The following is a 26,918-nucleotide window of genomic DNA, read 5'->3' as shown; positions in this document are numbered from 1 at the left end:
TTGCTATTTTTTGGATCCTGTTATGCTTCTTTGCCTTCAGTAATAAATTTATTTGCTGAATAAGATCGTTATGGAGCAGCAAGATCTGCAACCTAAAGCCCTCAACAGCCTCAGCCCTGTAGACCTGAAGGAGCATCTCCCCCCCAATCTCTCAGTCTGGACAGGGAGGTCCTCCTTGGAAGGTCTTCTGCTGATTCCCCCCTGGGAGAAGCGAAGTTACAGGGAAGCAGGCAGAGGGCGAGGAAATGGGCAACATTCTGACATTTAGAAGACAGCTGAAGGCAACCCTGTATTGGGAGGTTTTTAATGTCTGATGTTTAACTGTCTTTTATTTGTACTGGAACCAGGCAGTGGAAGAGAAACATAAAGATGGAGGCCTGAGAGAGAGGAAAAGGTTTTTGGCTGCTTCCTGGGTGGGATTGCGGAAACCAAGAGCCGCTTCTCCCCTCCCCTCTTCCTGGACAGGGCAGGGGCTTATGGGGGCTCATGGGGTGGGAAGAGGATGGAGCTTGCAGGAAGGAAGGGGTGGGGGGACACGACCCCTCACTTTCCAGGGATCCCTCTCTGGTCACCTTGAAGGGGTGGCCAATTCTTGGGTGGGAGGGAGAAGCCAAGGTGGCGCCTCCAGAGAATCCCCACAGATGCCACCATGGAGAAGTGTCCCCAAACACTGGTCTTCCTATCTCCCCCACCCCAATGCTGCCCTTCCCTGCTCCAGGGATGCTCCCCCTCCCCACTTCCTCGACTCCCTCCCTCTGTCCCAGAGGCCCCCCTGAACCCAGAGGCCCCCCTTGGCGCGCCTCAGCCCTCATCCCCCATCTTTCCATCCTGAGTGGCCACTGCAAGACGCACAATTTAGGGACAGGGGGGTCTCTATCCAGGCGTCCCTCATGCCCGTTAACCCTTTCATGGCCCGCCTTTATCCGTGCGAAACCTACAGGGCCCCAGGGATGCCTACGCGGGGGAAACGGGGCAAGGGGTCCTCGTGGGAACCCCCTGCGTAGGTTCCCCATGTCCGCCCCTGCCAAGGCGCCTAAGGGGCCAAGGAAAGCCCCCTTCGCAGCACACGTGCAGGGATCCAGGCCCTTCCCATGGGGCCCACGAAAGGCGCTTTGGGGAGCTGGCGGGGGTCTCAGGGTCCTTTTCTCCCCTCTCCGCTCCCCCGGGAGCCCTTTACCTCTTTGTCCTCCCTCCCGATTCTCCTTTCTTTTCCTGCAACATCCACGGGGGGCGGGGACCCTCCTCTTCCCATCCTCCTCCCCTTTCCAAAGCGCGCTCCCCTGGAGCTACGCCGCAGAGCAGCAATCCGGCGCAGAAGCTCCACTTGCGGGAAATGCAGGCAGTTTAGGAGGGGGGCTTTTCCCCCTCATTCCGGAAACAGAAGCCGGATTGGAGGAGGAGGAAGAGGTGCAGCGCATGTTGGAGGGATTTGGGGTTGTGGGGGCGGGGTGAGAGGAGGATGTACCGGGAAGGGAGGAATTGGGGGGGGGGAGATGAAGGTTCCCCCCTCCCTTCTTCGTTCAGGTGATGAGAGCGGGAGAGGGGCTGATCCCGGCAATCCATTTGCAAAGTGCGGTCCCCCCCTACAATCTTTATATTGAAAATCCTTCCCTCCCCCACCCCACGCCATGATCTTAGATCCATTCCATGTTTTAGGTATTGGTGCACATTGAGCAGCGGGTTGGGCGCTGTGACTCCTGTGTTACGGAGAAAATGGGGCTTGGGCTTTTGCACATACACACACACACAGAGAGAGAGAGAGAGAGAGAGAGAGAGAGAGAGAGAGAGAGAGAGAGACCCGACCCAATTCCTCCCTTGTGTCTCCCTCAGAGGTAACACAATGAGGCCCGGAAGAAAGCAAGGCAGCTGTTGATCTGTTTGCAGGCAGAGCCCCCCCACCCCATGCAAGGAGTGAAGCAGCCCAGAACTAAAGCGCGTTGCAATTTGTACACCCTCAGAAAGTAGCCTCTGCCGGGTGGTGAATGTTTCCCTCTGTGAGGGAGCCTTCCCAGACCTGCTGAAAGAGGCGGTCATTAAAACGCTTCTTAAAAAAAACATCTTTAGACCCGGCTAATATGACCAACTATCGCCCAGTCTCAAATCTTCCATTCTTGAGCAAGGTGACTGAGCAGGTGGTTGCTGAACAACTCCAAGCACGCCTGGAGGATGTGGACCATTTGGATCCCTTCCAATCGGGATTCAGGCCTCACCATGGGACTGAAACTGCCTTGGTCGCACTTGTCAATGATCTCCGGCGGGCTAGGGACAAAGGTGAGAGCTGTTTCCTAGTTCTGCTGGATCTCTCAGCGGCCTTTGACACCATCAACCATAACATCCTTCTGGACCATCTAGAGGGGCTGGGAGCTTGGGGCACTGTTATACAGTGGTTCCGCTCCTTCCTTCTGGGCCGTGTTCAGAAAGTGGTGTTGGGGGATGTGTGTTCAGACCCCTGGGCTCTCACTTGTGGGGTGCCTCAGGGTTCCGTCCTCTCTCCCATGCTTTTTAATATCTATATGAAGCTGCTGGGAGAGATCATCAGGGGGTTTGGGCTGGGTGTTCATCAGTATGCAGATGATACCCAGTTCTACCTCTCTTTTAAATCAGAACCAGTGGAGGCGGTGAAGGTCCTGTGTGAGTGTCTGGAGGTGGTTGGAGGATGGATGGCTGCTAACAGATTGAGGTTGAATCCTGACAAGACAGAAGTACTGTTTTGGGGGGACAGAGGGTGGGCAGGTGTGGAGGACTCCCTGGTCCTGCATGGGGTAACTGTGCCCCTGAAGGACCAGGTGCGCAGCCTGGGAGTCATTCTGGACTCACAGCTGTCCCTGAAAGTGCAGGTTAATTCTGTGTCCAGGATGGCTGTCTACCAGCTCCATCTGGTACACAGGCTGAGACCCTCCTCTGTCTGGCCAGAGTGGTGCATGCTCTAGTTATCTCCCTCTTGGACTACTGCAATGCGCTCTACGTGGGGCTACCTTTGAAGGTGACCCGGAAAACTGCAATTAATCAAGAATGTCGCAGCTAGACTGGTGACTGGGAGTGGCTGCCGCATAACACCGGTCTGGAGAGATCTGCATTGCCTCCCAGTACGTTTCTGAGCACAGTTCATAGTGTTGGTGCTGACCTTTAAAGCCCTAAACAGCCTCTGTCCTGTATCCCTGAAGGAGCGTCTCCACCCCCATCATCCAACCCGGACACTGATGTCCAGGCAGTTCCCTCATTGTGAGAAGTAAGCTTACAGTGAACCAGACAAAGGGCCTTCTCGGTGATGGCGCCCACCCTGTGGAACACCCTCCCTTCAGATGTGAAGGAAATAAGCAGCTATCCTATCTTTAAAAGACATCTGAAGGCAACCCTGTTTAGGGAGGTTTTTAATATTTAATGCTGCACTGTTTTTAAGACTCGATTGGGAGCCGCCCAGAGTGGCTGGGGAGACTCAGCCAGATGGGCGGGGTATAAATATTATTATTATTATTATTATTATTATTATTATTATTATTATTATTATTATGGCTGCATGGCATTTAAGAATGAGACTGTTAGTTTATCTTTATTTTCTGCATATACCATTTGCTACATTTCTTAAATGTGACAATTTTGTGCTATAGAAGGAGGGGAGTGACATATAAGAGGACACAGGGAGTTAAATTCTGAGGCGAGAGGAACCCGGAAGCTGCTTTAAGACCCAGAAGTGGTGAAAAGCAAGATAGAGTCTGTGTTCTAGGATTATGATAATATTTTATTCTCTTGCTGATTATGCTGTTTTCAATGTGCATTTTATATTTCCCCTCCTTTAGCAATGTTTTCTTCTGAATGAAGCTGAACTGTGACACACACCCCAAAAGAAAAAATCTCAGGAAAGTATTTGTTACAGAAATTACAAGGCGGGGTGGGGGGCACATCCTTAAAGTTGTTAAATGTTACAAATATTATGCCTGAATGTATCCTTTTGGCTTGACAGCTCAGGGAAGATACCTAGCTTTAAAAAATCATATAAAATCAACTCCTTTGCCAGTTCCCTCCATTCCAATGCTATTTTGCCCTTGGAAAAAGGACTCTTTTTTCTTGCCACCTGTCAGACTTGGGTTCAACCGAGCTCCTCCGATGATGATTAATGACCTGAGCCTTTGATGAGGCTCCAAGCACACTCCCGATTCAGCAGAGTATCCAGCACGCAGGGAAGGACGAGAAGTTTATTAGCTACATTGCTAAAGAGTTTTATTTCTAACTACACAGACAGAAAAGAAATATACATGCTCTCTCTGTGAAAGCAGAGAGCAACTGAAAAACAAAGGAACAGGAAACAGTAACATCACATCCGTCTCCTGTCTTCCGTGAGACTTCCAACAGTCTGGAATGTCCCTGGAATGCAAAACAGAGTCCTGTGACTCCAAGAGCACGGCACAGTGGCAACACACAGAATCCGCAACACCACCTCCCCAAGGGTGAAGATGTGTAGACACACCTCCTACCCCAGGAAATGCCCAGAGGTGACAATTGCTGGGCTCACTGTTAGCCAAGGGAAGCCAAATCTCATCACCAGACTTGTCTCAGGCTGCAGACATGCAAAGGAACTTCTGTTGTCCTTTTGGGTGGTGGGCACTTGAGACATGTTTGCCTCTGCTAATCTTATACTTGGGTGTTACCCTGACATATCTGTCTATGCTAATCTTGTGTAACCCTCCCCTTTCTGACATTTTAGTGATGTAGCAATGATGTATTGATGATGCTGTGCGAACTGTATCCTGGGATATGGTGGGAAAGTTTTAAAAGTCAATGTCGCCCCAGGGTCAGAGTTCCCTCACTGCTGTTTGAACCTGTTGCACAACAGTAAAGGATCTCAGTCTACTGACTGCTCTTTGCTCCAAAATGCTTGGCTGGAATTTCCTCCATTTACTGACCGCATGGACCCACAGGGGACTTTTACCCTGGCAAGCTGGGCTGCTGCGTAGTCTCTCAACCCATAATTTTCTTTAACATGTTGAAAAGTCATTTTCCATTCCCAATATTGACTGCCTGTGATAAAATCGTTGGACTCTTATCTCCTCCTGGCTCCTGAGTTTATTGGCCAGACCTAGGAGTTTTTATAGCCTTTGGGGGTATACAGTGGAACCTTGGTTTACAACCATACAGTGGTATCTCGGGTTAAGTACTTAATTTGTTCCAGAGGTCTGTTCTTAACCTGAAACTGTTCTTAACCTGAAGCACCACTTCAGCTAATTTGGTCTCCTGCTGCCGCCACGCCACTGGAGCACAATTTCTGTTCTCATGCTGAAGCAAAGTTCATAACCCAAGGTACTATTTCTGGGTTAGCAGAGTCTGTAACCTGAAGTGTATGTAACCTGAAGCATATGTAACCTGAGGTACCACTGTAATCCATTCCGGAGGTCCGGTTGTAAACCAAAACAGGTTGTAACCGAAGGCGCGCTTACGCCAATGCCCCCCCCCAAAAATGGGTTGTAATCCAAAAACAGGTACACACACTTCGGCGTTTGACGTGGTTGTAATCCAAAACGGTTGTAATTCAAAGCGGTTGCAAACCAAGGAGCCACTGCACAACATTTGGTGCCGTGACTCAGATAAATTGAGGCTTTCTTTGAGCCCACCCAGCTGTGGGTGCCTGAACCGAGGGAGCTATGGGCTGTGGCTCTGCGTGTCTCGGCCAGCTGTGGGTGCCTCAAGCAGGCAGCAGCAGGCTCCCAGCTCTGTGAATGTCTACGTTTTGTCTCTATCTCGGCCAAGAGGGGCTGAGGCTGTGAGGAAAGAGGGGAAAGTTTTCTCGCTTTGTGTTTTGCTTGAAGGCTCCTGTCCGGCTGAGGGCTGGGGCTGCAGAGATCAGCCTCTCCCCCCCCCTTGGCACAACTGCGAGTTCTCTGCCCAGGACTGACGGGCTGTGCAGCCGAGGGGGGCGTTTACTTATGAGTCTTTTCTTTCTATAGGCTTTCTCACTGTCGGCCTTGCTGGCCACCAGTCTCTTTTCAAAAGGCTTCCCCCCCCCCACCTTTTATTTTATCTGCAACATGTCGGAAGGGCAGGGAGCCCCCCTTGTGTAACAGCTTAAGCAGGAGGGCATAATGGGGGGGCCACACTCACAGGAGGAATGGACTCCATTACAAGGCATGGTGAATACTTTTGGCAAATTCAAGCACAAATATGGTGGAGCGATGAACCTCAAACGACTGAGAACTCCCTGCTGCCCCCCCCCCCAGGACTCATAGGACCTGGACCTAACCAACCATGACAAAACCATGTTTTGAAGCATGACAAAACACCCTGGATGTTCGGAGCAGTTTGCATAGGCAGTCTCCTGGGTAGTGGTCCTGAGAGAAAACTCTACATGGCGACAGAAGTTGAAAGGACAGTATTGTACCTCGCTGAGGATGCAGTGGGCACTGAAGGAGGCAGAAGTAATCAAACCCCAAAAGAAAGAGCACTTTTCCAGAGGAGAGGAGAAAATGAAAGAACCAACCTGGCCCCCAACGGCTCCCATATCAGCCTTTAATTGGCCAGACCTAGGAGTTTTGATAGCCTTTGGGGGCATACAAGACCTGGACTCCGAGCCTTCTTCCCTTGGGGGTTCCCCAGCTGGTCCTCCCCCCCCTTTACCCAGCCAGTCCATGACAGCAAAAGCAGCAACAACAGTAAATTCAGTACGATAATAATATGCCCCACCCCCGGCCACCGCAAAACAAAAAGGTTTCCCCCCCGGCCTATCTGGGCACCCGCCCAGAAAGAAAAGCCACAAAATTATGGCCTAGCCTGGCGGAGGTGCCATGTCCCTTCCAATCAGGCCAGACCTTACCTTAATTCAGCTGCCAGGACATGCTCCTGAGGATCCTGATCCTGGAAGGGAGAAAACCAAAAGAGGCTTGGACAAAGGGGTCGGCCTCTTTTCTTTGGCCTTTGCCCCACCCCCGGCTGGCCATCCATTGTCCTTCCTGACCAAGGGCGGGTCAAAGGCTGGCCCAAGCAGGTGGGAGGCACCTGCCCAGGTGAGCCCTATTTTGGTGCCACAAACCCCACCCACCTGTGGGAAAGGGAGGGTGGACATTCCCTGTTTCCCAGCCAAGCTAATCACACCCTTTTGTCTTCATCTGGGTTGGTTCTTTGTGGAATGGATACCTGTCTGGCACTCAGGTATCAGGATGCCAGGGATTATCACTCAGGCAGAGGGGCTGCTGAGTAGCTGAGCTCACATGTCTATAGGAATTTCTGAAGTTTCCCCAGTGAGCCAGTACATAGAGACATTTATCAGTGAATTCATACATTTGGTTTTGTGCAGCAGAGGTCCTTTGAATAGATAGGAAGAAACTGTGATGAAGTGTGTTGTGGGAACAAATCACAAGAGTGATGGTGCTGATTTTGGTGGTGGGCTGCATGTGCATGATATCTGCTGAAGGGGCAACCCCCCCCCCCACACCTATACATAAATTCCTGCAACAGTCTGGACAGGGCAGGGGCTTATGGGGTGGAAAGAGGATAGAGGCTGCAGGAAGGAAGGGGTGGGGGGACGGGACCCCCACTTTCCAGGGATCCCTCTGGGGGCCTTGAAGGGGTGGCCGATTCCTGGGTGGGAGGCAGAAGCCAAGGCGGCCCCTCCAGAGAATCCCCGTGGGCGCCAGGAAGGAGACGTGTCCCCAAAGGCTGGTCTACCTAGCTCTCTCCCCCCACCCCCCATTGCTGCCCTTCCCCGCCCCAGGAATGCTCCCCATCCACACTTCATCGACTCCCTCCCTCTGTCCCAGAGTCTCGCCTGAACCCAGAGGCCCCCTTGGCGCGGCTCACCCCTCGCCCTGCGCCCCCCATCTCTCCATCCGGAGGGCCCCACCCCCAAGACGAGCAGAGGAGGCACATAGGGGTCTATCCAGGCGTCCCTCACACCCCTTAACCCTTTAATGCCCACCTCTCTCCGCGCGGAACCCACAGAGTCCTGTAGCAAACTGCATTTTTCAGTTATTGGTGGACCTTCCTGCTCAATGTAAAGCATAGACCACTATTGAGAAAATATTTCTTCCAAGGTGCTAGAATACCACAAGTAACTGAGCTGCAAAATATTAATTTTACGTGATATCCTATATCTAACTATGTGCACTGTTACACTGTTATATTTCTATGCAAATATCCTTAAGAAGCGTGACATCCAAGTCCCTTTCAGGTTCACATGGACACACGCATCTGGGACGGAGAATACCAGGTTAATATTTACCACCTTAAATTGTGCGGAGAAAAGGATTGCAAAGTAGCCACCTTTGCAATCTTATTTCCGAACGGGGGAAGTGTAGCAGGAAAAAGCCCCCCCCCCCCTTCATTCAGTTTGTACAAACTTCACACACACTTGGAAATGTAAAGAGACTGAAGGTACATTCTTTCACCTTTGGTGGACGTGCCCAAGGATTAAGGCTTTCTGGGAAATGATTTATAATGAAATGAAAAAGGTATTTAAATATACCTTCTTGAAGAAACCAGAGGCCTTTCTCCTGGGTATGGTCGGCCAATTGGTGTTAAAGAAGGATAGAACTTTTTTAATGTATGCTACAACAGCAGCAAGAATACTCATCGCAAAGTATTGGAAGACACAAGATTTACCCACCGTGGAAGAATAGCAGATAGAAGAACAGACTACATGGGACTGGCAGAAATGACCAGCAGAATCCGAGACCACGGAAAAGAGACGGCGGAGGAAGATTGGAAGAAATTTAAGGACTATCTTAAGAAACATTGTAAAATTATTGAATGTTAGAACGATGTTGATTTAGAAATTAAGAGGTTTTCAGCTGTAATGATTATCAAATTAAGAAAAGAAGGGTCAAAAATTAAATAGAAATTAGGGGAGGGATTTGCTGAATTGAATTAATTTGAGATTGGAATACAGAAAGGGGAGGTATGAGGAGGTCGGGAAAGTAGGTTTTTACAAATATAAGTGTAATGGTATGGAGTTACTCGTGCGTAAGCCAACCCCGTTCGGGCGCTTGGTTGCCTGGTTAAACCCTTCGGACTGCACAGCCCATCTCCGCGTGGCTGCCTTAGTCACTGGCAGAATCTGTCTGTGGGGGTTTCTTAAACCTCTGCCAGCATAAAAGCTGTTTGACACCTAATCGTCTCTGCCTCTCATTGCGCGGGAGTCTCCTGTGCAGGGTGGGCGTGGGTAGCGGAGTGCCTGGGCTCTCTTCACTGACTTCCAGGGAAGAATCCCGGAGCCCTTCCGCCTCCTCTTCCCATTGCTCTCCTGGACTCTGGGTGTTACGCGTATTTCCTTCCCCTTCCACCAAGCTGAGTCTCCCCCTTGTGCTAGGACCTTCACCTGCAGAGTCGGAGACCCTCTCCTTCTCCCGTGTCTCCGATGTCAGTTCCCTGACAATAAGGGATTGAAATTATACATGTTGTTGTATGTGTTTTTTATGTTTGCATTTTTGTTTTTTTATGTTTTCTGTTTTTTTTCTATTTTATGTAAACTTTTTTTAACAAAACCTTAATAAATATCTTATAAAAAAAAAACCTTCACACACACTCACACACTACATACGCTGCACTTCTGTTATAAATTCATAGAAAATCAACCATACATCGGATTTGCACTGTTCCACTTTTATTTTACTCCATGAAGGAAGGACTACAAAATGGAGAAGGTTTGATACAGGCCAGCCATAATCCCTTGAGCATACCAGCACATCCACAGGAGCCCTGCCCAGTTGCTATGCCAACCCTGATGGTCCTAGACAGAAGACCATCAAGATCACAAAGAACTTGCACATGGGAGTGGATTCAGCATAGACTGGAACAAAGGACAATGATCAGATCTTCCTTCTGGGGGCAGGAAACTGCAAACTCCCCTCTGTCACCTGGAAGGTACTCATGGGGAGGGGGAAAGGGGGAACCAGCCAGGTGACAGGACACTCAGGTTACCACCACCACCCCTCCCTCAACCCTTCCTTTCTGTGATGTATGTGTGATGTTTCTGGGGGTGGTCCTGATCTACAGGGTGGCAATTTCAAAAGTTTTCATAAGGCCTTGCACACCATTTTTCGGAGTCCTTCCTCTCTCCTGCAAGTGAGGGGAGCACCCTGTTGCAACAGTTCAATAAAAGCCAAGCCTACAGGCTGCTGTTTTGCTCCAAGTTATCCTGGTTGGTGTCTTTGTTTTTGTCCAAGGGAGCCCTCGGATTTTTCCGTTAACAGTCCCAGGGATGCCTGTGCGGGGAAATGGGGCGAGGGGGCTTCGTGGGGACCCCCTGGGTAGGCTTCCTAAGGGTCCAAGGAAAACCCCCCTTCGCAGCACGCATGCAGGGATCCAGACCCACGACAGGCGCTTTTGGGAGCTGGAGGGGGTCTCTGGATCCTTCTGTCACCTCCCCCTGAGACCCCTTTACCTCTTTGTCCTCACTCGTGATTCTCCTTTTCTTTCCTGCAACATCAATGTTTTTTTTTGGGGGGGGTCCCTTGCCGCCCCTCCTCCCCTTTCCGAGAGCATGCGCCCCTAGAGCTACGGCGCAGAGCAGCAATCCGGCGCAGAAGCTCCACTTGTGGGATAAGCAGGCAGTTTGGGAGGGGGCTCTTCCCCCCTCCCCATTCCCGGAACAGAAGTCGGATGGCGAGGAGGAGGAGGTGCAATGTATGGGGGTGGGGTGAGAGAAGGATGTGCCGGGAGGGGAGGAATTGAGTGGGGGAAGGAGAGGAAGGTTTCCCCCCTCCCTTCTTCCTTCTGGGGATCAGGAGAGCGGGAGAGGGACTGATCCCGACAACCCACTTGCAAAGTGGGGTCTCCCACCCCAAAATGTTTACATTGCAAAATCCACACCACACCACAAGATAGATCCGTCCGTGTTTTAGGTACTGGTGCACATTGAGCAGAGGCTTGGACTCTGTGACTCCTGTGTTACGCAAAAAATGGGGCTTTGGCTTTTGCGCACACAGCCCTGACACCCAGGTAAAATTCATGCAGGGAGTGAAGCAGCCTAGAACTAAAGCGCGTTGGAATTTGTACATCCTCAGATAGCTTTTTTCACCTCCTCCTTCCTTGCAGAGAAACATTTGGTCAGCGGGGGAGTCAAAAGGATTTCAGGACTGTCTTCCTGTGCTGCTTCGGACATGTGGTTTATATATTTATGTACGTGTTTGCTTGGTACATTTATGAACATTTATTATATATCTAAGACCTTAAAATTCTTGTAACAGAAACCACCCCCACCCCACCCCCCACAGGCAACAACGGGCTCCCATCTCTGGGTATGTCTATGTATTTTATTGTCTCTATCTCTTTTTGTGTGCTTTGCATTGAAACTTGTGTTTCCAGCTCAGCCAAGGGAGCTGGGGCTGGAGGGCCAGCTGTGTGTGAGAGTCTGTGTCTCTGTGTGTGAGAGAGTGAGTGTAGGGACCCCACCCCCATGCAACAGCAGACTCCCAGCTCTGTGTATGTCCTTGTATTTTATTGTCTCTATCTTGGCCAAGGGGGGCTGAGGCTGTGAGGAAACAGGAGATTTCTCACTTTGTGTTTTCCTTGAAGGCTCCTGCAACATGTTGGAAGGGCAGGGAGTCCCCCTTGTGTAACAACTTAAGCACGAGCTCATAATGGGGGGGGGGGTTCTCCACACTCACAGGAGGAATGGGCTCCTTTACAAGGCATGGCGAACAATTTTGGCAAATTCGAATGCAAATACGGTGGAGCGATGAACCCCAAACGACTGAGAACTCCCTGCGAACAGCCCCCCCCCAGGGCTCGTGGGACCTGGACCTAACTGTTAGGGAAAACATCTAGGTGTGAGGCTGCTCAGTCCCCCAGCTGGTTGGGCAGAGCCCGCGGGTCCCTGCGGAATAAAGGAAGGAGTCCAGCCAACCGGAGCAAATAGCTGTAGACCAAAGTTTATTGAGCAATCGGTTCAAAGAGCAAATTTGAACCCCGAGGATGGGGTGACAAAGACTTTTAAAACTTTCCCACCATATCCCAGAATACAGTTCGTACAGCATCATTGCTACATCACTGACATGTCACAAAAGGGGAGGGGTTAACCTTGGCAAACATGTCCAGACAAGTCCTTGGTACAAGATTAGCATAAGCAGACATGGCAGGGCAAGACTCAGGTATAAGACTAGCATAGACAATTATGTCTAGGATATAGAGAGCCAGTGTGGTGTAGTGGTTAAGAGCGGTAGTCTCGTAATCTGGGGAACCGGGTTCGCTTCCCCACTCCTCCACATGCAGCTGCTGGGTGACCTTGGGCCAGTCACACTTCTTTGAAGTCTCTCAGCCCCACTCACCTCACAGAGTGTTTGTTGTGGGGGAGGAAGGGAAAGGAGAATGTTAGCCGCTTGGAGACTCCTGAAGGGAGTGAAAGGCGGGATATCAAGTCCAAACTCTTCTTCTTTTTCTTCTTCTTAAGTACCACCACCCAAAAGTACAATAGAAGTTCCTTTGCATGTCTGGAGCCTGAGGCGAGTCAGGTGATGAGATTTGGCTTCCTTTGGCTAACAATGAGCCCAGCAATTGTCACCTCTGGGAACGTCCTGGAGTCCTTTTGCAAGGGGAAAATAGCTTTCGAATGGAGGAAACTGGGAAAGGAGATGATTTCATATTATTTTTAAAGCTAGGTAACTTCCCTGAGCTGTCAAGTTGAAAGGATACATTCAGGCATAATATTTGTAATATTAAACTTTAAAGATATAACTGTTGGGATACTGCCAGGGAGAAAAAGCCCATCATGGCCCCCACGTCGCCTCCGGACGATCCATGGATCTCTCGTAGATACAGTATCAGCAATTAGCGACACGAGCTCCAGAAAATAGCTTGCCACATTCCAGAGCTGATGCACGCTCTATCAGCAGAAATCCGCACAGCGAAAGATGCACGCAGGAGAGCATTATTTAGAAGTTTATTCAGCGTTGGTCAGAACAAAGGAAAAAACATGACTGCCTGCTTGCGTGTTCAGGCATAGAGAGAGAGAGAACAGCGCTATCAAAACAGAAACATCCTGTGAACAGGAAATACGCAGACTCTGTGACTCACAAAGCCTGCTCCCTTTTAAGGTGGAACGGAAATATCCTAACATCCTCCCCCTTTCCGTGTAACCTTTAGTACCTGTGGTTCAACCCAATTGCAACCTCTGTACGTAAACCTTACGTTGTTCTCTGTTAACAACCTTAGACAACAGATCAGCAGGAATTTCATTTCCTGCCATGTAGGACACCTATAGAATCATAAAATCATAGAATCATGGAGTTGGAGGAGACCACAAGGGCCATCGAGTCCAACCCCCTGCCAAGCAGGAAACACCATCAGAGCACTCCTGACATATGGTTGTCAAGCCTCTGCTTAAAGACCTCCAAAGTAGGAGACTCCACCACACTCCTTGGCAGCAAATTCCACTGTCAAACAGCTCTTACTGTCAGGAAGTTCTTCCTAATGTTTAGGTGGAATCTTCTTTCTTGCAGTTTGGATCCATTGCTCCATGTCCGCTTCTCTGGAGCAGCAGAAAACAGCCTTTCTCCCTCCTCTATGTGACATCCGTTTATATATTTGAACATGGCTATCATATCACCCCTTAACCTCCTCTTCTCCAGGCTAAACATGCCCAGCTCCCTTAGCCGTTCCTCATAAGGCATCGTTTCCAGGCCTTTGACCATTTTGGTTGCCCTCCTCTGGACACGTTCCAGTTTGTCAGTGTCCTTCTTGAACTGTGGTGCCCAGAACTGGACACAGTACTCCAGGTGAGGTCTGACCAGAGCAGAATACAATGTCACTACGCGGAAAGAGGCCTACATCACACTTATACCGAAGACAGAGACGGAAAAGACTCAACTTAAAAACTACCGCCCTATTTCGTTATTAAATGTGGATTACAAAATTTTTGCTGACATTTTAGCAAAAAGGCTGAAAATAGTTTTGATGGAGGAGATTCACAGAGACCAAGCAGGCTTTCTCCCAAGAAGACATTTATCAGATAATGTAAGGAATATAGTTGATATTTTGGAAAAGCTGGAAGTGAACATAAACACTAAAGCAATTTTGATATTTGTGGATGCTGAGAAAGCCTTTGACAATATTTCTTGGAGTTTTATGATGAAGAATCTCCGGGGGATGGGGGTAGGCCAAGGGTTTGAAAACGGTATAGGTGCGATATACTCTGAACAAGAAGCAAAACTTATTGTAAATAATGTGGTTACGAAAGAATTTAAGATAGAAAAAGGGATACGTCAGAGATGCCCAATCTCTGCACTACTTTTTATATCAGTCCTGGAGGTTTTGCTGAACATGATTAGAAGGGACCAGTTGGTTAAAGGAGTGCAGGTCGGAGCCAAACAGTACAAACTGACAGCATTTGTAGATGATTTGGTACTTACTTTACAAGAGCCTGAATCTAGTACAAAAAGGGTTTTGGAACTAATTCAAGAGTTTGGTCAAGTAGCAGGATTTAAATTGAATAAGTCTAAAATGAAGGTATTGGAGAAAAATTTAACATCATTTGAAAAAGAAAGGTTTCAGAATGAGACAGGGTTAACTGTGGTTAAGAAAGTGAAATATTTGGGGATAAATATGACAGCAAAAATTTGAACTTATTTAAAGACAACTATGAGAAATCTTGGACAGAAGTGAAAAAAGATCTAGAAATTTGGTCAAATATGATGCTTTCCTTGTTGGGTCGAATTGCGGTTATAAAGATGAATGTATTGCCTAGAATGTTGTTTTTGTTTCAAACATTGCAAATATTGGACAGGATGGATTGTTTCAAGAAGTGGCAGAAAGATATTTCTAAATTTGTCTGGCAGGGCAAGAAGCCCAGAATAAAATTTAAGATATTAACTGATACAAAGGAAAGGGGCGGATTTGCCCTGCCAGACCTTAAACTTTACTATGAATCAGCAGCTTTCTGCTGGTTGAAAGACTGGCTACTTCTTGAGAACACTGACATTTTGGATTTAGAAGGTTTTAACAATATTTTTGGGTGGCATGCATATCTGTGGTACGACAAGGCCAAAGCTCATAAGGGTTTTAAAAACCATATTGTCAGGAAAGCACTATATAATGTCTGGATTAGATACAAAGACTTGTCGGAAAGTAAAACTCCAAGGTGGTTGTCACCAATGGAGGCAAAAGCTGTTAAAAAACTTAATATGGAGGCTAAATGGCCGAGATATTGGGAAATTTTGGAACAAGAAGGGGACAGATTGAAATTGCAAAGTTTTGAGAAATTAAAAGGAAAAGTGAGAGATTGGCTTCATGACTATCAAATAATGGAGGTTTTTAAGATGGACAGGAAAATTGGCTTCCAGGTGGAAAAATCAAAATTGGAGACTGAACTGTTAGAATCCAGTACTAAGAACCTGTCAAGAATGTATAACTTGCTGTTGAAATGGAATATACAAGATGAAATGGTTAAATCTGCAATGATTAAGTGGGCACAGGATATTGGTCATAACATTATGTTTGCTGACTGGGAAAAGTTGTGGACCACCGGGATGAAATTTACGGCATGTAATGCCTTAAGAGAAAATATTATGAAAATGATTTATAGGTGGTACATGACCCCAGTCAAGCTTGCAAAAATTTATCATTTGCCTGATAATAAATGTTGGAAATGTAAAGAAAATGAAGGCACATTCTTTCACCTTTGGTGGACGTGCCCAAAGATTAAGGCGTTCTGGGAAATGATCTATAATAAATTGAAAAAAGTATTTAAATATACGTTCCTGAAGAAACCAGAGGCCTTTCTCTTGGGTATTGTCGGCCAAGAGGTGTTAAAGAAGGACAGAACATTTTTTATGTATGCTACAACAGCAGCAAGAATACTCATCGCAAAGTATTGGAAGACACAAGATCTACCCACCTTGGAAGAATGGCAGATGAAGGTGATAGACTATATGGGTCTGGCAGAGATGACGAGCAGAATCCGAAACCAGGGAAGAGAAACAGCGGAAGAAGATTGGAAAAAATTTAAGGACTATTTAAAGAAATATTGTAAAATTAAGGTAAAGGTAAAGGTACCCCTGCCCGTACGGGCCAGTCTTGCCAGACTCTAGGGTTGTGCGCTCATCTCACTCTATAGGCCGGGAGCCAGTGCTGTCCGCAGACACTTCCGGGTCACGTGGCCAGCGTGACATCGCTGCTCTGGCGAGCCAGCGCAGTACACGGAACACCGTTTACCTTCCCGCTAGTAAGCGGTCCCTATTTATCTACTTGCACCCGAAGGTGCTTTCGAACTGCTAGGTTGGCAGGCGCTGGGACCGAACGACAGGAGCGCACCCCGCCGCAGGGATTCGAACCGCCGACCTTTCGATCGGCAAGTCCTAGGTGCTGAGGCTTTAACCCACAGCGCCACCTGCGTCCCTATTGTAAAATTAATGAATGTTAAAATGACGTTGGATTAGAAAATATGTGGTTATTAGCTGTAACGGTCAAGTTAAAGAAAATAAGTAACATTAAAATCAAGTTAAAAGTAAGGGAAGGATTTGCTGAAAAATTTAGTCAGAAATTGGGATACAGAAAGGGGAGGTATGAGGAAGTCGGGAAAGTAAGTTATAAGAAATTAAGGGTTGAAATTATATGGGTTTTTTCTTTTTATATTGTTTTTTTGTTTATGTTATTGTTTTTGTTTTGTCTTTGCTGTGATAAAAACTTTTGAAACGTTAATAAAAAATTTATTTAAAAAAACAGAATACAATGGCACTATTACTTCCCTTGATCTAGATGCTATACTCCTATTGATGCAGCCCAGAATTGCATTGGCTTTTTTAGCTGCCACGTCACACTGTTGGCTCAACCAACTGTTTGTGGTCAACCAAGACTCCTAGATCCTTTTCACATGTACTGCTCTCAAGCCAGGTGTCACCCATCTTGTATTTCTGCCTCTCATTTTTTTTGCCCAAGTGCAATACTTTACATTTCTCCCTGAATGAGTCCTTTCTGAATACACTCTCTTGCATGATGTAACTTAATCTGCAAGTACTTGGTTCTTTGCTTGCAACTCTCTGAGTTCAGCAAAGCCAAACAGGATCTATTGTCTTGATACACTTGTATAGGACATTTCACAGAAACTCTGATGTCCTTAAACAGTTGCATCAACCATTCACAATCCATGAGTGAAAATGGCAGAGCATTGAGTTCTGCTTCACAGGAACTTAGGCTTCCTGTTGTCTGCTTCTTGCACAGCCAGTCAAACAGACAGTGGTTATACTTGTAGCACACTCCAGAAGTGCTTGTACCATCCGTGGTGTCACTTCCAAGACTAGCATCTGCAAAGATTTCAAGACCTCCAGTCTTCTGACTGGTGAACCTCAGCCTGTAGTGCATAGTCAAATAGCGGGCTATGCGCTTCAGAGCTTTCCAATCCTGAACAGTAGGATTGTTGGCATGTCTGCTAGGCAGGTTAGTGCTTACAGATATGTCAGGTCTTGAGCATCTAGCCATAAAATTCAACTTGCCTAGAATGCATCTGTACAGCGTAGTGTCAGAAAACGCTTCAGCAGTACTATCTACCTGGTAACCTGTCACCATCGGTGTGTCTGCTGGGTTTGCATCAACCAAATTCAACCTGGTTAATACATCAGCAATTTTCTGTGTTTGCTGTACCAGAAAATTACCTGCTTGGTCCCTCTCCACCTGCAGAGAAAGATAGTTGGATACCTCACCAAGATCCTTCATGTCAAAGTGCTCTTTCAGCTGAGCTAGGGTGCTTTGGTACAAAGCCTGATTCTTCCAAAACATCAGAAGATCATCAACAAAACATAAACAATACTATCTTCCCCAAACCCCAGAATAAGCAGGAGCTCTGGGGTTGCCCCATGGGGTTCATGAGGGAAGATGGGCCCGTCAGGAGACTTCCGTGGTACCTGCAGCCCCTCCTTCCCCCTCTTGCAATAAGGCTTGGGGGAAATCTCCCATTAAATTACAGCATTTTAAGTTTTCTTCAGAACATGTAGGAGGCACGGAGAAGTTCTAGTGAAGAAGCAGTATTCAGAGATCATGTGGTGGTGGGGGTGAGAGAGTTTGGTGCAAAAGCAAGTCACACACAGATGCACCCATCTTGCATTCTTGAGTACAGCAACTGCAGGGCATGAGCCAAGTATTGGCAGGGTAGGGGCCATGTGTAGAGCAATTCCCACGCTGAGCTCAAAAACACACACAGAGGCAGTGGGAGTTCTTCAGTAATAGTTTACTGAGTTTTCAAAGCATACAGTTCTCCCTGGGCCCCCAGTGATACACAAAACTTTGCTTCTGAGAGCAAATCCAGTTTCAGCCATAAAGAAATACAGCACACAGGATATCTAAGTCAGGCACACAAACCGGCAGAAGAGAGCAAGGGAGGAAAGAGGCTGGAAGGACACAGGGCAATGGAGGTGTGTTTCCCTTCATGTGGTTTTGGAGGGAAGTCAGCAACTCGGCATCTGCTGGGGCTTCACGAAGCAAAGCTTTCTGCCGGCTGCTTCCAGGCAAATGAGCATCCCAGACACTGTGATCTGTGGGGTGTTGCCATATCAATTGTTTTTGAAAGGTTATCATGATGTGGTCTAGAAACCAATATGGAAAAATATATCGCCCGGCCCTAATCCTCCCTGACCACCAGAAACCCAAATAAACCCTCACCCCTTCTCTATCAAAAGGTACTTTACATCTTAGATTATAATCACATTGTTTGACACTGCCTTCAATATTTCATTACTATACAGTTTTACACATAAATTCCAGAACTTCGCATACACAGCATGTGTTAATGACTGATTTCCTGCTGAGTTCATTTCTGTGAAGAAAAGAGTGGACTCCGAGAGGAAGACGTCCCGCACTCCAGACATCAAAATGGGTTCTTCCATGTGAGAGTCCTTGGATGTTCCTTAAACACTCCATTGTAAATAAAGCACTTTTTGTACTCTTTTCATTTAAACTGCTTCTCCTCTTTGAGTTTGTTGATGGTTTGTAGAGTTTCAACTCCTAAAGTTCTTCCTGTCCATGAGTCTGTTGATTTAGAACTTCCACTAGGACTGAACCTCTATCTACTTTCCTGATATTTATAAGGTTTGTGTTTTGTGTGAGTTTCTTGACATAAATCAAGGGTTCCACTCTGACTGCAACTCCTACCACACGCCACCTGCGTCCCTGTTCCTTAAATACTCCATTATAAATAAAGCATTTTTTGCAGTCTTTTCATTTAAACTGCTTATGCTCTCTGAGTTTGTTGATGGTCTGAAGGGTTTCAACTCCTAAACTTCTTCATGTTGATTTTGAACTTCCACTAAGAGTGAACCTCTATCTACTTTCCTGATATTTATATGGTTTGTCTTTTGTGTGAGTTTGTTGACATAAATCAAGGGTTCCACTCTGACTGAAGCTCCTTCCAGAGTCCATAAATTTACATGGTTTCTCCCCTGTGTGTCTGCTGATGTTTTCTAAGATTTCCATTCTGACTGAAGCTCTTTCCACACTCCATACATTTAAATGGTTTCTCCCCTGTGTGAGTCCATTGATGTGTTCTAAGTTTTCCATTCTGACTGAAGCTCTTTCCACACTCGATACATTTAAATGGTTTCTCCCCTGTGTGAGTCCGTTGATGGTTTCTAAGGTCTCCACTCTGATTGAAGCTCTTTCCACACTCCATGCATTTAAATGATTTCTCCCCTGTGTGAGTCCGTTGATGTGTTCTAAGATATCCTCTGTTACTAAAGCTCTTTCCACACTCAATACATTTATATGGTTTCTCCCCTGTGTGAGTCCGTTGATGTAGTCTAAGGCTTCCATTGTTACTAAAGCTCTTTCCACACTCGATACATTGATATGGTTTCTCCCCTGTGTGAGTCTGTTGATGTAGTCTAAGGCTTCCACTATGACTAAAGCTCTTTCCACACTCGATACATTGATATGGTTTCTCCCCTGTGTGAGTCCGTTGATGTGTTCTAAGATATCCTCTGTCCCTAAATCTCTTTCCACACACGATACACTTATATGGTTTCTCCCCTGTATGAGTCCGTTGATGACTTCTAAGGTGTCCATTATCACTAAAGCTCTTTCCGCACTCCATACATTTATATGGTTTCTCCCCTGTGTGAATCCGCTGGTGTAATTTAAGGATTCCATTCCGACTGAAGCTCTTTCCGCACTCTATACATTTATATGGTTTCTCCCCTGTGTGAGTCCGTTGATGACTTCTAAGGTCTCCATTCTGACTGAAGCTCTTTCCGCACTCCATACATTTATATGGTTTCTCCCCTGTGTGAGTCCGTTGATGACTTCTAAGTTTTCCATTATCACTAAAGCTCTTTCCGCACTCCATACATTTATATGGTTTCTCCCCTGTGTGAATCCGCTGGTGTAATTTAAGGATTCCATTCCGACTGAAGCTCTTTCCGCACTCTATACATTTATATGGTTTCTCCCCTGTATGAGTCCGTTGATGACTTCTAAGGCTTCCACTAATACTAAAACTCTTCTCACACTCCAGGCATTTAAATGGTTTCTCCCCTGTGTGAGTCTGTTGATGTGTTCTAAGTTTTCCAATATCAGTGAAACGTTTCCCACACTCCATACCATTAAATGTTTTCTCCCCCTCCCATGCTTTTTAATATCTATATGAAGCCGCTGGGAGAGATCACCAGGGGTTTTTGGCTGGGTGTTCAGAGGCATGTGGGTGATACCCAGCTCTTCCTATATTTTAAATTGGAACCAGTGAAGATAGTGAATGGCCTGTGTTGGTGGCCTTGGTGGTTTGCGGATAAATGGCGGCTAACAGATTGAGGTTGAATCCTGACAAGACAGAAGCACTGTCCCTGGGGGACAGGGGGCAGGCAGACCCTACCAACCTGCAGACTGTCTCACTAGGGTGGCCAATGCTCTGGTTACCTCCTGCTTGGTCTACTGCAATGCGCTCTACATGGAGCTACCTTTGAAGGTGAAACAGTAACAGCAACTAATTCAGAATGTGACAGCTGGACTAGTAACTGGGAGCAGCCGCCTAGACCACATATCACTGGTCCTAAAGGATCTTCCTTTAGGAGAAAGCTAGAGAGTTCCAGAAAGACATCTACTTCTGCTTCATTGACTATGCAAAAGCCTTTGACTGTGTCGACCACAGCAAACTATGGCAAGTTCTTAAAGAAATGGGAGTGCCTGGTCACCTCATCTGTCTCCTGAGAAATCTCTATGTGGGACAAGAAGCTACAGTTAGAACTGGATATGGAACAACTTACTGGTTCAAAATTGGGAAAGGAGTACGACAAGGCTGTATTTTGTCTCCCTGCTTATTTAATTTATATGCAGAATACATCATGCGAAAGGCTGGGCTGGATGAATCCCAAGCCGGAATTAAGATTGCCGGAAGAAATATCAACAACCTCAGATATGCAGATGACACAACCTTGATGGCAGAAAGTGAGGAGGAATTAAAGAACCTTTTAATGAGGGTGAAAGAGGAGAGCGCAAAATATGGTCTGAAGCTCAACATCAAAAAAACGAAGATCATGGCCACTGGTCCCATCACCTCCTGGCAAATAGAAGGGGAAGAAATGGAGACAGTGAGAGATTTTACTTTCTTGGGCTCCATGATCACTGCAGAAGGTGACAGCAGCCACGAAATTAAAAGACGCCTGCTTCTTGGGAGAAGGGCAATGACAGGGCTTGACAGCATCTTGAGAAGTAGAGACATCACCTTGCCAACAAAGGTCCGTATAGTTAAAGCCATGGTTTTCCCAGTAGTGGTGTATGGAAGTGAGAGCTGGACCATCAAGAAGGCTGATCGCTGAAGAATTGATGCTTTTGAATTATGGTGCTGGAGGAGACTCTTGAGAGGAAAACAATGCCCGACCTGAAGAATTTGGAGCAAATGATTCAGCAAAGGAAACACAGCCCAGAATAACTAAGGAGATAGTACAAGAATACTTGGACAGTTTAGATGTATTCAAGTCTCCAGGGCCAGATGAACTGCATCCAAGAGTATTAAAAGAACTTGCACATGTGATCTCAGAACCACTGGCAGTCATCTTTGAGAATTCCTGGAGAACAGGCGAAGTCCCGGCAGACTGGAGGAGGGCAAATGTTGTCCCTATTTTCAAAAAGGGGAAAAGAGAGGACCCAAATAATTACCGCCCAGTCAGTCTGACATCAATACCAGGGAAGATTCTGGAGCAGATCATTAAGCAAACAGTCTGTGCGCACCTAGAAAGGAATGCTGTGATCACCAATAGTCAGCATGGATTTCTGAAAAATAAGTCATGTCAGACTAACCTGATCTCGTTTTTTGACAGAATTACAAGCCTGGTAGATGAAGGGAACGCAGTGGATGTAGCCTACCTTGATTTCAGCAAGGCATTTGACAAGGTGCCCCATGATATTCTTGTAAAGAAACTGGTAAAATGCGGTCTTGACTATGCTACCACTCAGTGGATTTGTAACTGGCTGACTGACCGAAACCAAAGAGTGCTCATCAATGGTTCCTCTTCATCCTGGAGAAGAGTGACTAGTGGGGTGCCACAGGGTTCTGTCTTGGGCCCGGTCTTATTCAACATCTTTATCAACGACTTGGATGATGGACTCAAGGGCATCCTGCTCAAATTTGCAGATGACACCAAACTGGGAGGGGTGGCTAACACCCCAGAGGACAGGATCACACTTCAAAACGACCTTGACAGATTAGAGAACTGGGCCAAAACAAACAAGATGAATTTTAACAGGGAGAAATGTAAAGTATTGCACTTGGGCAAAAAAAATGAGAGGCACAAGTACAAGATTGGTGACACCTGGCTTGAGAGCAGTACATGTGAAAAGGATCTAGGAGTCTTGGTTGACCACAAACTTGACATGAGCCAACAGTGTGACGCGGCAGCTAAAAAAGCCAATGCAATTCTGGGCTGCATCAATAGGAGTATAGCATCTAGATCAAGGGAAGTAATAGTGCCACTGTATTCCGCTCTGGTCAGACCTCACCTGGAGTACTGTGTCCAGTTCTGGGCACCACAGTTCAAGAAGGACACTGACAAACTGGAACGTGTCCAGAGGAGGGCAACCAAAATGGTCAAAGGCCTGGAAACGATGCCTTATGAGGAACGGCTAAGGGAGCTGGGCATGTTTAGCCTGGAGAAGAGGAGGTTAAGGGGTGATATGATAGCCATGTTCAAATATATAAAAGGATGTCACATAGAGGAGGGAGAAAGGTTGTTTTCTGCTGCTCCGGAGAAGCGGACACGGAGCAATGGATCCAAACTACAAGAAAGAAGATTCCACCTCAACATTAGGAAGAACTTCCTGACAGTAAGAGCTGTGCGACAGTGGAATTTGCTGCCAAGGAGTGTGGTGGAGTCTCCTACTTTGGAGGTCTTTAAGCAGAGGCTTGACAACCATATGTCAGGAGTGCTCTGATGGTGTTTCCTGCTTGGCAGGGGGTTGAACTCGATGGCCCTGGTGGTCTCTTCCAACTCTATGATTCTATGAGAGTACCATGGACTGCAAGAAGATCAAACGCATCCATTCTTAAGGAAATCAGCCCTGAGTGCTCACTGGAAGGACAGGTGCTGAAACTGAGGCTCCAAGACTTTGGCCACCTCATGAGAAGAGAAGACTCCCTGGAGAAGACACTGATGCTGGGAAAGATGGAGGGCACAAGGAGAAGGGGGCGACAGAGGACGAGATGGTTGGATAGTGTTTTCGAGGTTACCAGCATGAGTTTGACCAAACTGCGGGAAGTAGTGGAGGACAGAGGTGCCTGGCGTGCTCTGGTCCATGGGGTCACGAAGAGTCAGACACGACTAAACAACTAAACAACAACAACAAAGGATCTTCCCTGGCTCCCAGTGCATTTCCAAGCGCAATTCAAACTGTTGGTGTTGACCTGAAAGTGTCATGGCTGCATTTTTCAGGAAAAGAAAATTGTTGATCTAATGTATAGAGATCATTCCTAGTCTATTAGTTCAAGAAGGTTCTGTTGGTTTTACTCTGTGTGAGTCAAAGCTGAAGTTTTCTCTAGCTGGAATATTTTAGCTGATCAGGGAGTTTCCTTTCTGCTGAGAGCAGGTGGTGGAATAAGTTGTTATGAGGTTATGCTGAACCTTCTTGTCTTTGGGAACCAGAAGAAGCTGGCTTAAACTGGAGTGAGCCAAGCTAGTTATCCAGTCCCAAGGTTACTCTGACATTGAATTGTTTATAAATTACAGTATTGAAAGGCGCCTGGTCCCACTTCCTATTCTGCTATTCTCTACTCTGCTTGTGTCTTTCTTACTTGAGTGCTGTTTCGCTATGCTATGTTGGGGTTTTACTGTAAATTCAGTTTTTGGATTCTTATGCTTCTTTGCCTTCAGTACTAAATTTATCTGCTGAATGGATTTTTTGCTGCCTCTGAGTGTTTTTTTCTACTCTGCTAACTATATGTCAGTCTTGGAGATCATTATGGAGGAGCAAGATCTGCGACCTAAAGCCCTCAACCGCCTTGGCCCTGTAGACCTGAAGGAGCGTCTCCACCCCCATCCTTCACTCTGAACACTGAGGCCCTCCTCTGAGGTCCTCCTGCTGGTCCCCTCTCTGTGATAAGTGAGGGTACAGGGAAGCAGGCAGAAGGCCTTCTTGGTGGTGGCGCCCGCCCTGTGGAACGCCCTCCCTACAGAGGTCAAGGAAATGAACAACTATCTGACATTTAGAAGACAGCAGAAGGTAGACCTGTATGGGGAGGTTTTTAATGTTTGATGTTTTACTGTCTTTTATGTGTACAGTGGTACCTCAGATTACATACACTTCAGGTTACAGACTTCGCTAAACCAGAAAATGGTTAAGAACAGTTTCAGGTTAAGTACGGACCTCCAGAACAAATTAAGTACATAATCTGAGGTACCACTGTACTGGAAGCTGCCCAGAGTGGCTGGGGAAACCAAACCAGATGGACAGGATGTAAATACTACAATCATTCTTATTACATTGTGATTTTTTGTAGTTATTTTGGAATTTGTACTGCAATATCAGTTCATGAAATGTTATGGGTGGAGAAAATCACAGGGTTGCCGTAAATTATAATCCCACCCACAAACTCTCATTCACATACAGTCCGTAAATTTGGGAATGACACACACCTCACCTGTGCTAATACTGGCACTCTTTGGCCTGCACAGGCACACCCGGTGTGTAGAGCCTCCAGCCACAGGCACTGTCTATCATGAAAATGGCTCCTTTGACTGGGAAGATTCATGCAGTCACTGTCATCGGATGATGAAGGATTGTATCTCAGCTTGTCAGTCACTCTGACATTGCCTAGAAAGAATGAGAGGAACAGAAATGCTTTTGAGGTGCAACTTCTGTATCAATCCTGAGAGCCATTCCATGGACTCTGCACCCCTGTTTCTGAGGACAGGTGTACATTATCCTCATCCTCAGTGGAAAAGAGACTTAAAGATGGAAGCCTGAGAGAGAGGAAAAGGTTTCTGGCTGCTTCCTGGGTGGGATTGCAGAAACCAAGAGCCGCTTCTGAGAAGGCCTCCCCCCTCCCCTCTTCCTCTCAGGATTTCCTCTCCTCTCCAGGGGACCAGTGGTTTGACTGGGCAGAATGGCTGTGTCTGGACAGGGCAGGGGATTATGGGGTGGAAGGAGGATGGAGATTGCAGGAAGGAAGGAGTGGGGGAACTGGAACCCCCCCCCCCCACTATCCAGGGACCCGTCTCTGGTCGCCTTGAAGGGGTGGCCGATTCCTGGGCGGGAGGGAAAAGCCAAGGCAGCCCCTCGATGGAGACGTCTCCCCAAAGACTGGTCTTCCTATCTCCCCACCCACCCCGCCAAAGCTGCGCTTCCTTCCCCAGGGATGCTCCCCTCCCTCCTCCCCCTCCCTTGGCCCCCTCCCTCTCTCCAGGAGTCTCCCCTGCACCCAGAGCCCCCTTAGCGCGGCTCACCCCTCGCCATACGCGACCCATCTCTCCCTCCGGAGGGGTCCCCAAGATGAGATGGAGAGGGACAGGGGGGGTCTCTGTCCAGGCGTCTCCCGCACCCATTAACCCTTTCCTGGCCCGCTTCTCCGCGCCCCAGGGATGCCTGCGAGGGGGAAACGGGGCCGGGGAGTCCTCGTGGGACCCCGTGGGTGGGCGCCCCACGTCCTCCCCTGCCAAGGAAAGCCCCCTTCGCTGCAGGCGTGCAGGGATCCAGGCCCCAAGGAAGGCGCTTGGGGTCTCTGGGTCCTTTTCTCCCCCTCCCTCCGACCCCTTTACCTCTTTGTGCTCGCTCCCGATCCTCCTTTCCTTTCCTGCAACATCCACGTGGGTGGGGATGCCGCCCCTCCTCCCCTTTGAGAACGCGCGCGCCCCTAGAGCTACGGATCAGAGCAGCAATCCGGAGTGGAAGCTCCACTTCCGGGAGACGCAGGCAGTTAGGGAGGGGGCTCACACCCCCCAGTCCTGGAACAGAAGAGCCGGATTGGAGGAGGAGCAATGTATTGGGGGAGGGATTTGGGATGGTGGGGGCGGGGTGAGAGGAGGAGGATGTGCCGGGAGGGGAGGGGAGGTATAGAGGAGGGGGGAGGAGAAAGTTTCCCCCCTCTCCTCTTCCTTTAGTGGATCGGAGAGCGGGGGAGGGGCTGATCCCGGGGATCCAGCTGCCAAGTGGGTCCCGTCCCTCCTACAAGGTTTGCATTGCAACATCCTCCCCGCCCCCACCCCACGAGCTTAGATCCCTCCGTCTTTTAGGTCTTGGTGCTCTTCAAACCAGGAATGGAGGGGGGCAGCTAAGCGACCCCCCCCCCAAATCCCAGCCCCCCACCCCAGCCTCTGACTCAGGCCAGGACAAGGACCGTGGACACAGGCCCCGTCCCGGCACAACAGCCAAGAGGCTCAGAAAAGCAGCCGATACAACTGGAGCCAGAAGCGGATTCCATGTGTCAAGGGAGAAATCTGCGGACGTTGCGGACGTGTTTGTTTGTTTTTTTAATAAATTTTTATTGGTTTTCCAAACACAAAATAAACACAAACAATACACAATACACAAAC

General features: G+C 47.7%; 3 protein-coding genes across 3 annotated transcripts in view; all 3 read right to left on the bottom strand.

Moving 5' to 3' along the window:
* Nucleotides 1–26,918, bottom strand: part of LOC308595650 (uncharacterized protein) — a 302,145-nt gene that overhangs the window by 41,672 nt on the left and 233,555 nt on the right. The window lies entirely within an intron of this gene.
* LOC308595752 (uncharacterized protein) overlaps nt 1–26,918 on the bottom strand; it is a 158,255-nt gene that overhangs the window by 20,260 nt on the left and 111,077 nt on the right. The gene's annotated exons all lie outside the window — the stretch shown is intronic.
* The window catches only part of LOC308596881 (uncharacterized protein), a gene marked incomplete at its 3' end in the record, with an annotated part of 228,311 nt that overhangs the window by 114,168 nt on the left and 87,225 nt on the right, over nt 1–26,918 (bottom strand). The window contains exon 2 of the mRNA XM_081212185.1: nt 6,803–6,843. The remainder of the gene's footprint in view (nt 1–6,802; nt 6,844–26,918) is intronic.

Source organism: Podarcis bocagei (assembly GCF_964188305.1).
Source record: "Podarcis bocagei genome assembly, chromosome: 10".
In the NCBI taxonomy this organism is placed as follows: domain Eukaryota; kingdom Metazoa; phylum Chordata; class Lepidosauria; order Squamata; family Lacertidae; genus Podarcis; species Podarcis bocagei.
Note: the sequence above shows the minus strand (reverse complement) of the source record. Positions and strands in the feature narration are given on the sequence as shown.